General features: G+C 42.7%; 1 non-coding gene across 1 annotated transcript; it reads right to left on the bottom strand.

The window, feature by feature from the left end:
* Positions 1 to 4328: 4328 nt before the first annotated feature.
* Positions 4329 to 4400, bottom strand: TRNAR-GCG (transfer RNA arginine (anticodon GCG)). Its single transcript has one exon. It is a non-coding gene; the product is annotated as a tRNA-Arg (tRNA).
* Positions 4401 to 12424: the final 8024 nt, after the last annotated feature.

Below are 12424 nucleotides of genomic sequence, written 5' to 3'. Positions count from 1 at the left end.
GGTTCAGAGCCCGCGGAGCGCCTGCCGACGCCGCTCAAGACGGATGCGGGCGGCGCTGGGATGCGTGGCGGGTCTCGAGACTGCGACTCCGAAGAGCCGCGTCAGCGGTTTTCATGGTCTTTTGTTTTTTAATGTTGAGTTTTAAGCCAGCTTCTTCACTCTCCTCTTTCACTTTCATCAAAAGGATATTTAGTTCTCATAAGGGTGGTGTCATCTGCATATCTGAGGTTATTGATATTTCTCCCGGCCATCTTGATTCCAGCTGGTACTTCATCCAGCCCAGCATTTCCCATGATGTATTCTGCATATAAGTTAAATAAGCAGGGTGACAATATATAGATTTAATGTACTCCTTTCCCAATAACCAGCCCATTGTTCCATGTCCGGTTCTAACTGTTGCTTCTTGACCTGCATACAAATTTCTCAGGAGGCAGGAGCTCTCTCTTACCAGAGGTATTTCAGCAGAGCTTGGGGAAAATCTAGCGGATTGTTTTCAACTTTGGACTGAGGAATGAAAGAGAGGTTAATATGCTGTGGTTGAGCTGAGTGAGTTCTAATAACGGTACCAGTCCAAGGACTGACCTGTGGCTTAAAGGCACAGGGCAAAGAGACAAGAATGAAATACAGCAAAGAAGAGATGTGATTAGAAGAAAAGACAACCAGGATGCAAGAACCCATCCTTACCCTTATTTTGAGAGTGTCCACCCAGAAACTTAGGTCAGGTGCCTCATTCTTGCATTTGTGATGTCAACTAGTCTGGGCTCTGAGTAAATATGTTACCTGTAAAGAGTATATATGCTGTTCCTCAGAAGTGAGCTAACCCTCCCCTACTATCCCCTAGTTTCGGGATTAAGAACAAAGCAGAAGGGAGTTAGGGGACTCCACTTGGGATAAATGCTGGATGGCTTGAGCAAGGACAGCCATGACCTGAATATCAACTAAGCTGCCTGTGCGTCTGGAAAAGTTTGAAGGACAAAAGTTGCCATTGGATGCAGATGAATTGGCTCAGTTTCAGCATTTCTTGGGTTTGTTTCCCTTTCTACTTTATAGGCAGAAGCCACACCAAGGCTCAAATGGCAATCCGCTCCAGTATTCTTGCCTGGGAAATCCTATGGGCAGAGGAGCCTAGTGGGCTGCAGTCTATGGGGTCAGACACAACTTAGAGATTCAACAACAACACTAAGGCTCTCTTAGGTTTCAGAATATTCTAGGAAACCTCTCCCATTTTCCCACTTCCCACTTGCCTTTGGGCAAACAATGAGATAAACGGCTTCCCTTCCCGTCCTATGTCAAGGTTAAAGGAAGTGGCCAGATGCTTATACTTGCAACAACTTCTGTTTGAGTTAGCTATAGGCAGAACCCAGTATTAGGAGCTGGGCTGAGAGAAACACCTCAAAAGATTTGCTCAGGAGTTCAGGAATCATTCTAACATTCAGGAAACATTTTTTGCCTATATAGTTGTTAATCATCCCCAGAGAGATGAAGGTCTCTGTTTTCATAATGAAGATAATGAGGCTCAGGGAGGCTAAGTGTCTTGCCCAAGATCACACAGTTGGTAGGGAACAGATCTCCAGGCTTTGAGCTATTTCCCTGGTGCTAGGGTTTATTAAAGAGCTAGCAATAACTGTTGAGCAAAGAGGGTGACTGCAGAGAAAGGAGAAGAGGTGAGCTAAGGACAGCTGTGTACAGCTCATGGGGGTCTTTGCCAAACTCTGCGAGGAGCTTCAACAACATTCTGGCATGTGTCATCCACTGGAGATTTGAATATGAAACAACTCAATGAGTTCCAAGGTGCCACTCCCTCTCCATCTAATTGTGCAACGTTTTTTACTCTGACTCTGGGCTTGGCTGTGTGACTCACTTAAGCAACAGAGCAAGGTACCAGTTCTGAGCCTGTGCTTCAAGAGACCTGTGTGTTTCCGCATGTTCTCTTGTACTTTTGTCATTGCCTTGAGAACCTGTTCTGGCTTGTTGGTGCAAGAAAAATGGTAGATGGACTTGAGCCCGAACTTGACCAGCCAAATCACAGCTGACTGTAGGTGTGTGAGCAATAAACATTCATTATCTGTGGTGTTCTGTTACACCTGGCATTATTGCAGCAGTATATAACAGATACATAAGGAAGTGATATTGCGTAAAATTAATTACTAATTAATTATTAAAAGCAGTAGTTTCCCATTTTCAAATGGTGCTCCTCAGCACCCTAAGTGATCTTTTTAGCTTCCTTCAGAGGAGTGCTGAATAGAAGGTGGGACACAAATGCTCAGAGTTGTGAGATTTTTTAAGAAGTTTATTTGGCTGTGTCGGGTCTTAGCCGCAGCACGTGGGCTCTTCACTGTGATATATGGGGTCTTTTGTCATGGAACACAGACTCTAGTGGTGGCACACTGATTCAGTAGCTCTGCAGCATGTGGGATTTTAGTTCCCTGACCAGGGATTGAACCTGCGTCCCCTGCATGGACAAAGCGGATTCTTAACCACTGGACCACCAGGAAAGTCCCAGTAAGATATTGGAAGAGTGTCTTCTGATGCTAAAAGTCATTTGAAAATGAGCTAAACCTGGCTTTGAATTCCATATTTGTCACAGATTAGCGGTGAGACCTTAAGTAAGGTAACTAGCCTCTCTGAATTGGTTTATCTTCTTCCTCTTCTTTCTTCTTGATCATTATCAGCACCATTTACCTAAACATGGACTGTGGAAACTTATTTAGACACATTCCACCCTTGACTCCAACACCAGTCTTTTCAGGTAGTTATTTGTGCCTCCACTTTATAAGTATATTGGAAATTGGGGCCTAGGAGGTTTGTGTCACTTGTCCAGCGCCACCCAACAAGGCCACAGAACTGGAGTTTAAACCAAGATCTGACATCAAAGCTTGTGGTTTTAACCACTAACAGAGTGGTTGTCAGGATAAATGAGAATATATGTGTATTGCTTAGCTCTGTGCCAGGCATTTAATAAATTGTAGCAAGTATCATATTTATCTTGGTTACATGATTGGGTATTTGCAGTTTCAGAATGTGACTGAGTCTTTGGGAATCCTCACATAGCAGAGAGAGATTTTATATACCCTAGCAGTATAGCTCATCTTAATGTCATTTACTTTTTTCTCTCAGGGAGCAGTCAAGGTGTTAATAGTGCAGTTCTTCCAGGGCTACAAGGAGAAATGGGTCATATAACCTCATCAGGTTGTCCAGGTGGATGACTGCATCTGTAAGGCTGTTGAGAAAAGAAAAGGGGCCAGTACCGGAATTGAAGTCAAAGATGGCAGACCGGTCATTAGTGAGATGCCAAAGCAGGGGTGAGAGGGTAGCTGTTTGCGGCATGCACGGCGTGCTCAGTGTTGTGTTGGGCCCCATGGGTCGTGGGGAGGTGGAGGGAAGAAGAGCACTGGTAGTGGTGAGCAAGCTCTGGGGCCTGGGGACAACTTTGCTTGAGTTCCAAGTATCTAATCTTTTTTTTTTTTTTTTTAATCTTTATTGAATTTGTTACAATATTGCTTCGTTTTATGTTTTGCTTTTTTGTCCACAAGGCATGTGGGATCTTAGTTCCCTGATGAGGGTTTGAACCTGCACCCCCTGCATTGGAAGGCAAAGTCTTAACCACTGGACCACCAGGGAAGTCCCCCAAGTATCTAATCTTTAACGTTAAGGAGTTATCAAGCAGCACAGGGGCCACGATTGGGAAAACAGAGCTACCTGAAAATGAGAAGTGCCAGGAATAGTGAGGAAGTCTCAGAAATAGGCTTGTTTCCCTTTGTTTCTTATTTTCTTTCCCTCCCAGACCTGGATCCTATGAAGAATCATACAGATATGAAAACAAACAAAAACTCTACTACAGTGTTTATTTTCACTATCCTTTACATCCTTTGAAGGAATACCTGATACAGAGAATTAAAATAAAGAGTAGTTACATGAAGTTTCTGTGAAACAATTCCCTTTAATTTTATGGCAACCACCTTCAAAAAAGCCAAACCAAACAACAAAATAACCAAACCCTTAACTCTTTAAACTGCAGCCCACCTGGATGGGTATGTATGGCAAAGGTGACATCAGAGATTTTATTTTTATTTTTAAAAATGGACCCTGCAAGATGTCTGCTACATGGGGTGTTTAAGAAGTGTGTTGTGTAGGTACTTAAGAAAGAAAGAAAGAAAGAAAGAAAGAAAGAAAGAAAGAAAGAAAGAAAGAAAGAAAGAAAGTGAAGTCGCTCAGTTGTGTCCAACTCTTTGCGACTCTGTGGACTGTAGCCTGCCAGGCTCCCCTCTCCACGGGATTTTCCAGGCAAGAATACTGGAGTGGGTTACCATTTCCTTCTCCAGGGGATCTTCCCCACCCAGGGATTGAACCTGGGCCTCCCGCATCGCAGGCAGACGCTTTATCCTCTGAGCCACCAGGGAAGCTTTGGATGATTAAGTAGGTGCTTAATCATTATTTTTCATTATTTCTTTAAGTTTTTTTTTTTTTTTAATGTGGACCATTTTAAAGTCTTTATTGAACTTGTTACAATACTGCTTCTGTTGTTTACATTCTGATTTTTTGGCCATGAGACATGTGGGATCTTAACTCCCTGACCAGGAATTGAAACTTGCACCCCCTGCATTGGAAGGCAAAGTCCTAACCACTGGACTGCTAGGGAAGTCCCATATGCTTAATCATTATTAGTTCTAATAGTAATAGTAAAAGTTGGTAGCTTTACTCTGTGTTGGGTCCCAGGATGTGTACCATTTATTTGTTCCACAAACATTGATCGAGCACCTACTACGTCCCAGGCCCTGTGCTCCTGGTTGGTTTTCTTTCTTGTTCTTTAGTTGATGCTTTGGGGGAAAGGAACAGGCAGGGTGGCTAACCTATTTTGGTTTTCCTGGGACTCCCTTGGTTTTAGCTCTTTAAGTTTCAAGTCCCAGGATCCCTGTCATTCTTGGATAAACAGGGATGGTGGGTCATTCAGGGATGGAAGATTGACTGAGAAAGCAAAGAGGACAGAAAGGGGTGGTTCTACATTCATAGGAGAAGAGGAATGAGGATTCTGCTTCTGTGCCCTGTGAGGTCCCCAGGCAGTCATGACACACTCCAAGACACCAGCCCTGGCCTCTGTTTTTCCCTTTCAGGCCCAGTCATGTTTGTGATGCTGAGACATACCCTTAAGGCCCCCAAAGCTAGAAGCAAGAATTCCCTAGTGTGCATGGTCTCTGGTGGTAGATAACAAAAGTGATGGTTTTGCCTAGAGCTTGTTGTCCAGAAGAGAAAATAAAGAGGACGTAGGTACATTCAGCAGCAAGATATGTGAAGTAGTCCTGATAAATTATGTGCTGTGTCTCCACAGTAAGCTGCCTGATTATTACTATTTTTTTAATTTCTTAAAAATTCTTCCTTTCCTTTTCTTTTCGCTGATGTGTATTTTTCTGCTTTTAAAATCTGATTTGTTTTGACTGCACTGGGTCTTGGTTGCTGCTGCACGGGCTTTCTCTAGCTGCAGAGAGCAGGGGCTGCTCTTCATTGCGGTGCCCCGGCTTCGCGTTGCGTGGCTCCTCTCCTTGTAGAGCACAGGCTCTAGGCGCATGGGCTTCAGCAGTCGCAGCACTCAGGCTCAGGAGTTGCGGCTCGAGGTTCAGTAGTGGTGACACACAGGCTTAGCTGCTCCACGGCACGCGGGATCTTCCTGGACCTGGGATTGAACCCATTGCCCTCTGCGTTGGCAGGCAGATTCTTATCCACTGCACCATCAAGGCAGTTCTGTATTTTTATTTTTAATGCATCCTTTTACCTACCTTCCTCCCTCCTTCTCTACCTCCTTCCTTTTATGAAGAGCATGAATCTCTTACTGTAACACAGGCACCTAGCATAATAAATATTTGTTGAACAAATTAAGTGAATGAACAATTCTGTAGGCCGGCAGCTACAGTCAGTTAGCTTAGAACGCTTTCTTTCGTTCAGAATGAACCCCAAACAGGGAGCAGCATTCCCCTTTCTTTGATCAAGAACAGTGTTTGGCAGAATTCAGTCCGGTTTTAGGGTGGCCAGATCCTCCCACCAAGTTTATTTCCTGTTGCAAATGTCCTGCATCTGAATTGCCCTAGATGTTTGTTTAAAATGTGCAATTCTTGGGTTCAGTGGCTGGACCCAGTTGAATCAGAACCTGGGCAGGGGCAGGAATTTGCATTTCTTATAAGCTCCCTGGAATGTTTCTTGTGTACATCAAGTTTTAAAGCCCCAACTGCCCTATATAAGTATAGTTTGTTTGCTTTGATCATTAGTGCTATAATCTTGAGCCTCCCTCTTACTCTTTATTTTAAAAAGTTCTTTTTTTTTTCTTTAAGCCTTGAGAAAAATAAAGGAGCACATCTCTTTGGGGACAACTCTCTGTTGAAAAGAATTAAGAAATGAGTGAAATGATGACAGTGCAGTAGTGTTCTCATTATTCCTCTGTCCTGGAATGAGTTCCATTACTCGGCATAAATAGATTTTCTTTCTTTCTTTCTTTTTTTGGTGATAAGATAATGAAAATATACCCGATACCTTAGAAATGAGTGGTTTGTTTTATATATCTAATAAAGCCTTTCTCATGGTTTTAGTGCTCAAAAATTTGCCTCACTGGACTTCAGGTTGTTGAGAAAGGACAGTTATTCCAGGCACTTCATTGGGTGGGTCCTATTGACCAATGCAAACAAGAGGAGTGATAACCCCCACTGATAGATGAGGCAAATGCTACATTTTCCCACTTTCTGGTGTAAGATCTCTTTCCCCATTCTCTGCACATCTTAGCTCTTAGATTAATTTTAGTTCTGTCCTCTGGAAACTGTAGTTAATTGGACTTCAAGAACACACACACATAAATCAGCCCAGATCACCATTTTTTATTCTTAATTATTCTTAACTGAGTTTTATGATAGAAAGGTTTATTTTAGGTGAATTGATACATTGCAGACCTGTATTCTATGCTGAAATATGAAAGTACCCTTTGTATGTCAAAAACAGTTGAATGGTGGTGATTTCTTATAGTTTAATCTAATAGAAACCATGATAAACTAATCTGGATGTCTAAAGTTATTTTAAGTGTATAAAACATTCAGACATTCAGAGAGGCGTGAAGAATAATGCAGTGGACACCCATGTACTCACTATCCAGTTTAAGAAATGATACACTAACCAAAACAACTGGAGTCTCCGCCCCCATGTCCTTTCCCCACCAAAGGTAACCTACATATTGAATTTGGTGCCTACAATTCCCATACATGTGTTTACATGTTTATCTCTTAAGTTTGTATCCAAAGCAAAACATATTGTATCGTTTTACACCTTACTTTATTTAAATGATAACTAGGGACACGGGTCCTTTTTGTAACTTGCTTTCCTCACTCAAGTCCTGGTTGAAATTCATTCATGTCTATCTGCGTAGCTCTAGCTTACTGTTATTTTCAAAAATCAAGTAGCTGAAAGCATTTGCAGTACAATCAACAGTGCATGGAAAAAGAAACACATTTCATTTTTACAGTCTTTTCCCCAGCCTTCATCCCAAGCTTGTTTCAGTCTGTATTTTCTGAAAATATTTGTATTGAGAAAGATTCCATGAGATTTGCTGAAGACAAAAAGCACAGTTTAATACTAAACAACAGAAGTATGCTACCATCTTGGGAATCATGCTTTTGCAAGAGTAAAAGAATACTCTAGTACGAAGTCAGAAGAGTCCCACCAGCTGGCAGTGCCTAGCATATGGTAGGTGTCCAATCAATATTTGTTGCAAGAACAAATTAAAGGGAAGAGGCACCCCAATTGAGAGAACTCAAGTGATGGCAGAAGGTAGCTCTGAGTTAAAATCAGTTTTGTCCTTTGCTTTGAATTAAACTGTGTTGTGTGATGGAGTAGGAGGTGTGGGTGAGAAATAAGAGAGGAATTGAATTAGTGAAGCAGGGAAGCTGAGTTCAGTGCTGAGATCTGGATTTAGTTCCTGGCATTTATTAGTGACCTTGGGCAAGTTGCCTAGCTTCTCTGTGTGCCTCAGTTTCTTTATCTGCAAAATGGGGATAATAAGAGGGTCTTATGGGGTTAATAAGAAAGCCTTCTTCAGCGATCAATGCAAAGAAATAGAGGAAAAGAACATGGGAAAGCCTAGAGATCTCTTCAAGAAAATTAGAGATACCAAGGGAACATTTCATGCAAAGATGGGCTCGATAAAGGACAGAAACGGTATGGACCTAACAGAAGCAGATGATATTAAGAAGAGGTGGCAAGAATACACAGAAGAACTGTACAAAAAAGATCTTCACGACTCAGATAATCACGATAGTGTGATCACTCACCTAGAGCCAGACATCCTGGAATGTGAAGTCAAGTGGGCCTTAGAAAGCATCACTACGAACAAAGCTAGTGGAGGTGATGGCATTCCAGTGGAGCTATTTCAAATCGTGAAAGATGATGCTGTGAAAGTGCTGCACTCAGTATGCCAGCAAATTTGGAAAACTCAGCAGTGGCCACAGGACTGGGAAAGGTCAATTTTCATTCCAATCCCAAAGAAAGGGAATGCCAGTGAATGCTCAAACTGCCGCACAATTGCACTCATCTCACACGCTAGTAAAGTAATGCTCAAAATTCTCCAAGCCAGGCTTCAGCAATACGTGAACCGTGAACTTCCAGATGTTCAAACTGGTTTTAGAAAAGGCAGAGGAACCAGAGATCAAATTGCCAACATCCACTGGATCATGGAAAAAGCAGGAGAGTTCCAGAAAAACATCTATTTCTGCTTGACTGACTATGCCAAAGCCTTTGACTGTGTGGATCACAATAAACTGTGGAAAATTCTGAGAGAGATGGGAATACCAGACCACCTGACCTGCGTCGTAAGAAATCTGTATGCAGGTCAGGAAGCAACAGTTAGAACTGGACATGGAACAACAGACTGGTTCCAAATAGGAAAAGGAGTACGTCAAGGCTGTATATTGTCACCCTGCTTATTTAACTTATATGCAGAGTACATCATGAGAAACGCTGGACTGGAAGAAACACAAGCTGGAATCAAGATTGCTGGGAGAAATATCAATAACCTCAGATATGCAGATGACACCACCCTTATGGCAGAAAGTGAAGAGGAACTAAAAAGCCTCTTGATGAAAGTGAAAGAGGAGAGTGAAAAAGTTGGCTTAAAGCTCAACATTCAGAAAATGAAGATCGTGGCATCCGATCCCATCACTTCATGGGAAACAGATGGGGAAACAGTGGAAATAGTGTCAGACTTTATTTTTTGGACTCCAAAATCACTGCAGATGGTGATTGCAGCCATGAAATTAAAAGACGCTTACTCCTTGGAAGAAAAGTTATGAACAACCTAGATAGCATATTGAAAAGCAGAGACGTTACTTTGCTGACTAAGGTCCGTCTAGTCAAGGCTATGGTTTTTCCAGTAGTCATGTATGGATGTGAGAGTTGGACTGTGAAGAAGGCTGAGCGCCGAAGAGTTGATGCTTTTGAACTGTGGTGTTGGAGAAGACTCTTGAGAGTCCCTTGGACTGCAAGGAGATCCAACCAATCCATTCTGAAGATCAGCCCTGGGATTTTTTTGGAAGGAATGACGCTGAAACTGAAACTCCAGTACTTTGGCCACCTGATGCGAAGAGTTAACTCATTGGAAAAGACTGTGATGCTGGGAGGGATTGGGGGCAGGAGGAGAAGGGGACGACAGAGGATGAGATGGCTGGATGTCGTCACTGACTCGATTGACGTGAGTCTAAGTGAACGCCGGGAGTTGGTGATGGACAGGGAGGCCTGCTGTGCTCGATTCATGGGGTCGCGAAGAGTCGGACACGACTGAGCGACTGAACTGAACTGATAGGGTTAATAAGAGGATTAAGGGAGGTTCCTATGTGAAGTGTTTGGCACAGGTTCTGGCCGCTATTAAATGTCATCAACATTATGATTCTGTCCCATTCTGCCCACCCCTGAGGGGCCCAGATGGCTGGACAGGTCACAAGCCACCTCAGTGGAACCTCAGCCTCCTGAGAGCAGTCATTCAGGAAGGCCTCTTCTCCTGAAATGGGATCATGTAGGCACTGCAGTGCATCTTGACGCAGTGCCTTAAATGCCAAAGAAAACTATTTAGAACATAATCCATGAGGCGAGGAGCTGGTGCTTATAGGGAGATGTGAGAAGCCACTCCTCTTATGGGGAAGGATTTGGGAAGCAGAGCTAAAGTTCACTGGAATTAGACAAATTCAGCTTGCACAGTCATCACCATCGGAGTGCCAGCGCAAGAACAGGAATGGCAAAACCTTGTCTTTGTTTGGGGTCCAGGTCTCTGTGTGTTGCAGGACTTAAGGGAGAGCTGTATTTGCATATTGCTGGGTAAGAGGCTCTTGCCTCAGCAGTTGACAAGAAACTATAGAAATCTGTAATGTCATTTTCAACTATGGGGCTTTCTGCTTCCAACTTTCTTGAACTTTAAAGGGACCCTTTAAATTCATTCAGTGCTGACTCAGAGTTTTTGCCTCGTGTACTACTCATGTTAATACTACTTGACTGATTGGAATTGATGGCGTGATAGGTGAAGATTTACGACCATGCTCAGGCACTGTAGGAAAAGTGTTGTGGTTGATTAGCAATGTCTGTCATGGGTGAAGAAATGGCAAATAAAGGAATCCGTGCTGCATATCTGTCATCCGTATATCCATTTAGAGTAAAGCAGGTCCATTTTACCTCTATAATTTGCTCACTTTTCTTTTTCTTTTTTCTAAAATGACTTCCCTTGCCTTTTCTGCTGATCCAAATCTCCTTCCTTCCTCTCTATCCAGCTTGAGTTTCATCTCCTCCAGGAAGCCTTCTCTGAGAAATCTAATTCACACTGTTTCCTCCTTACTCATGTTCTTTGTGTTTGTATTTTTTAATAAATACTTATTATTTTAATGCTGTCTCTCTCCCTTCCCAGTATGTTTTTGGTTTTTGTTTGTTTTACCACGCTGATCTTTCTTCTGAATTTCGAAAGCATATCTGAATTGCTCTTCCTTAGGGCCTTTGAACTTTGTGTTCCTTTCACCTGGAACATCCTTTCCCGATCTTTACATGACTAGCTCCTTGTCATCATTAAGGTCTCAACTTAAAGGTCTTACTTCCTTGGGCAACCTTCCCTGACCACTTCATATAGATTAACCCCCAAGTTCCTCTCTATCACACTACATTGTTTTTATTTTCATCTAGGCACTAATTACTGTTGTTGATTTATTTGCTTTTTTGTCTATTATCTTCTCTCCTGCCCCCTCCTCACTTGAATGTAAGCCCCCAGAGAGTACGAATTCTGACTCTTCCTCCTTATTTTATTCCTGGTATTTAAAACAGTGACAGACATGTAGAAGGTAGTCAAAGGGATTTCCCTGGTGGTCCAGTGGTTAAGGCTCTGTGATCCCACTGCAGGGAGCATGGGTTATGATCCCTGGTCAGGGAACTAAGATCTCCCATGCTGCAGGGGATGGTCCAAAAAAAAAATGCTTAAACGACTGAATGAAGGAACAGTATTGTACAGTGGCATCCAGTTGTGCGGGTTAAAATCTCATCAGCCTGCTTAAACAGAGGCTTTAGGCTTTAACAGAGGCTACAAGTTTCTTTGTTGCTCACATAACAGTCTCTTGATATAGGAAGTTGGATACCTCTGCCATCTTCATATGTCCCTTTGTCTCTGGGATCAAAGCAATGCCTCTAGTCTTGGCTCTCCAGCCAGCACCACAAACTGGAAGGCTACGCCTTACTTTTGCTGACATCCCATTGGCCATATCAAGTCACATGCCCCCGCCTAGCTGCAATGGAGTCTGGGAAATGTAGTGTCTAGCTAAGCAGTCACTTTCCAGCTAAAACTCACGAGTATTATTAAATAGAGAATGGATGTTGAGGGGCAATTAGCAGTGTCTGCCCACAACGTTACAATCTGACAAAAATTTACTGTTTCCCCTGTGTGAAACTTGGGAATAGGCACTGTGGTTTGTACAGATAAACACTTTGTATGTTCCCTGCCCAATAGAAGCCTACAATTTAATGTACAAGACAGGCAAGTAAATCTAATACTTGGAGCCTTGCCCAGGGTGAGGGTTGTTAAACGAATGATGAAAAACTCAATTATCGAAGATTTATTATGTGCAGGGCACTTTGCATTCTTGGTCCCATTTAATCCTTATAACAGCCTATGAAGTTGCCCTATTTTCCAGATGAGGCTCAGAGAAGTGTTCTAAGATAATCTGGGTTGGTGGATAATGTAATTAATTGAGAGGCAACTTTCAGTTTGTTTTGTTTTTATTTTTAAATTTATACACAGTAAGATTCGCTCTTCTTACAATAATTTTGTTTATTTAGTTTTGGCTCTGCTGGGTCTTCGTCCCTGCGAGGACTTCCTCTAGTTGCAGTGAGTGGGGGCTACTCTTCAGCTGTGGCATGCAGGTCTCTCACTGCG

This window comes from Budorcas taxicolor, chromosome 17 (genome assembly GCF_023091745.1).
Source record: "Budorcas taxicolor isolate Tak-1 chromosome 17, Takin1.1, whole genome shotgun sequence".
NCBI classification, from domain to species: Eukaryota; Metazoa; Chordata; class Mammalia; order Artiodactyla; family Bovidae; genus Budorcas; species Budorcas taxicolor.
This window is presented reverse-complemented; position numbering and strand designations above follow the sequence as displayed.